This window comes from Echinops telfairi, unplaced genomic scaffold, assembly GCF_000313985.2.
Source record: "Echinops telfairi isolate 266 unplaced genomic scaffold, ASM31398v2 ScPeMD7_1713;HRSCAF=2227, whole genome shotgun sequence".
Taxonomy (NCBI): Eukaryota; Metazoa; Chordata; class Mammalia; order Afrosoricida; family Tenrecidae; genus Echinops; species Echinops telfairi.
The window spans coordinates 6,511,963-6,515,129 of NW_022105611.1; the positions used below are offsets into that span (position 1 = coordinate 6,511,963).

The 3,167-nt window shown below is 39.8% G+C and overlaps 1 long non-coding RNA gene across 1 annotated transcript in view; it reads right to left on the minus strand.

The window, feature by feature from the left end:
* The window catches only part of LOC123522040, a 33,399-nt gene extending 30,611 nt beyond the window's left edge, over positions 1–2,788 (minus strand). The window contains exon 1 of the long non-coding RNA XR_006680345.1: positions 2,625–2,788. This is a non-coding gene — a long non-coding RNA (uncharacterized LOC123522040). The remainder of the gene's footprint in view (positions 1–2,624) is intronic.
* Between the last annotated feature and the right edge of the window lie 379 nt (positions 2,789–3,167).

Below are 3,167 nucleotides of genomic sequence, written 5' to 3' on the forward strand. Positions count from 1 at the left end.
CCTGCCTCTGAGCTGGACGTTCTTTGAATCTGCTTTATTTTTCCTTCTGATTTAATCTTTCGTATCGATTTCTCTAGAATGGTAATACATTTCTAAGCATAGTGCCCATACAAGCAGCAGCAGAAACAAATGGGAACTCTTAGAAGTGTAAATGATGTGTCCATCAGATGGTTGATGAATCTTTGGTTGTTTCTAGTATTTTGATGATATATGAGTATAAGTCAAAAAGTAGTATTACAAAATCATAGAAGCCTTTATTAAACCAAAAGATACCAAGGTGTGTAGCTATTGTTTCTCAACATCTTCTCCATCTAGACCTATCCACTCCTGAAGGTGGTGTTTCCACCTTGCTAACCTTTACTGAAGAATTCTGTGCTCTTTGATTGGTATCATGTCAACGTGGCAGTGTTGGCATTCTTAAGGAACTCGAATCCTGTTCCTTCTCGGTGTTCTTTGGGTTTGGGGAACACAAAGAAGCCTGAAGGGGCAAGATTAGGGGCATAGTGTGGATGGGGTAGGGTTTCCCAAATAAAATCCTCCTAGAACAGCCCTTGCTAACCTTGAAGAATAAGCAGGTGCAAATTTTCTGGCCTTTGCTCACCAGTGTAATTTTCAATTTTCTTAAAACTTCTTAGTAAGTCTCTATGATTTCCTGTGTCTTTCAAAAAAAAAACAAAAAAAACCATATCAAGATTACCCCTTTAGAGCCTCAAGAGATAATCCCATAACCTTCTAAACTGATCTCTCTGCCTTGAATTTACCTCATCCAGTAGATCCTATCAGGAGCCACGGTTTTGATTGGACCTTTGATTTGAAAGTACCCTAACAGGACTAAGACAAGTGTAATACTGAAATAACTTGTCTACTCTCATCCACAGATAACAAAGACACATAATTATAATGCTGTTTGAGGACTAAGGTGCTTCTGACCTAAGCCAGGATGCTTCCAGTCACCTCATATGCATGTGACAGCTGGACACTGCATAAGGAAGAATGAAGACAAATGGATGCATGGGAATTATGGTTCTGGTGAAGAATGTTGAATGAACAATGGACTGCCAAAGGAACAAACAAATCTCTCCTGAAAGAAATATAGCCAGAATGTTCAAGGGCAAGGATGGGGAGACTGTGTCCTGTACTTTGGGCATGCTGTCAAGAGAGACTAGTACCTACAGAAGGACATAACGCCTGGCAAAGTGGAGGGGCAGCAAAAAAGAGGAAGGCCCTCAAGGAGATGGATTGACACAGTGGCTGCAACAATGGGCTTAAATAAAAACACAATTGTGATTGTGGTGCAGGCCCAGGCAGGGTTCCCTTCTGTTGTGCGTAGGGTCCCCATGGGTTGGAACCAGCTTAATGGCACCCAACAACAAGAACAACAACCACAACAGAGCAGTTAGTGGTGGTAGTAGAACACCATCTAGTTGTTCGTGTCTCCGGGTAGTGGAGGCTGTGCGTCATGTGGCTTACTCATCGTCTGGATTAGTATTGTTTCATTGAGTCTGCTTTTCTCCACTAGTCTTTGCTCAGCACACCTGATGGTGTAATGGGTTACACGTTGGGCTGCTAACTGAAAGGTCAGTACTTTGAAATCACCAGCTGCTCTGCAGGAGAAAGATGAGGCTTTATATTCCTGCACAAATTGACAGTCTCAGAAATCCACAGGGGCAGTTCGTGTTCCTCTGTCCAATAGGGTCTCTAGGAGTCAGAAACCACTCAATGACAGTGAGTTTTGAGCATGAGATTCTTTGCTCTGCATAGGGAGAGAGCAGCAGCTGTGTCTTAGATGGCCACCCACAAGCTTTTAAGATCCTAGTTGCTACTCACCATAGAAGGATGTAGAACACTGTCTTTGTGATTAGTTACACAAAGGGTCCCAGACTGTGGTCCTGAGTCCCCAAGGCCAGTGGCTCATTGCCTCAGAGTGCTTGGTTATGGCTAAGACATGTTCAGGACTTTGCCCCCTGCATGCTTTGTTATATCTTTGGATATAACTGCAGCACATACAAATACATATGTAAAAATGTCCTTTGCCAAACATACGTATCAGTGGTAGGACAAGGAAAGCCACATTTTAACAATTACAGGATAAGCAAATGTAAGTCCAAAGTACTCATAGGCAGAATGTATAATAATGATCTTGTAACATCTATAAATGCTAGGAGAGAATTAGCTATACTGGGGAAGTTTATCCACTAAAAACTTACAGTAGGCTAATAAGATTGATATAGGCTTGCTAAAAAGCTAATAAAAGATCTAGATATTTATTTTTCTAGCCCAAAGGCTGAATAGTTATATAAAAATTTTTTCTATGACATTTCTTTGGAAGTAGTTTTATTTCTGTGCTTAATGAATTCCTAAAAACTTATATGCAAGTATAATCTATAAAAGTCAAGCAATAGCCTTACATGTTATGTGAGGAATTTTATCCCCAAGAGCTAAATTTTTTTATAAAGTCCTAAATATATATTATAAATGTTCTAGTCTTAGAATAGAAACCTGAGCATTTAACAGTATATATGTACTTATTGAAAGTACACCAGACAGAAATTAAACATGAAACGCAGGCAGCAACATTACTTATCTAAAGTATTTTCATGCCTCAAATTCTGCTCTTGGTTTACCTGAAGTGCCATTTGATGCTGTGAAGAAGGGCTTTCTGGTGGTGACTTTCCAGAGGCTTGTGAAAAAAGTGCGCATATTTGTTCATCAGCTTTCAGTCAAATTTCTTTCTTGGATCAGGATGGTAGAAGAGCCATATGAGTCAATATTGCTTCTCCCATCTTCCAAATTCCTTAGAATAACAAAATGATGATAAAAAGGAATTAGGATTGCAAGATGTAACTAAAATGTGAAAATACAGGCTACCACGTTCAATAGGAATTCCTGTTAAGTAATTTTTCAGTGTAGATATGTTTCCAATGCAGTATTTCAACACATTATGTCTTATCTGAGAGCTATAAAAAATAAATTGATAACAGTGTCATGTGGTTCTGATTAGGATCGAAATAAAAAGTCCTGGACAGAGAGGAGGGGTGTGGATATAGAGCAAGATTTGAAATCATAAAAGGCCTAGCTTGACTGGTCTGATAGACTTGTCCATGAAACTCCAAACTCACTGCTCTGGGGTCCATTCAGACGCACAGCAGCCCTAGATGACAGGGGAC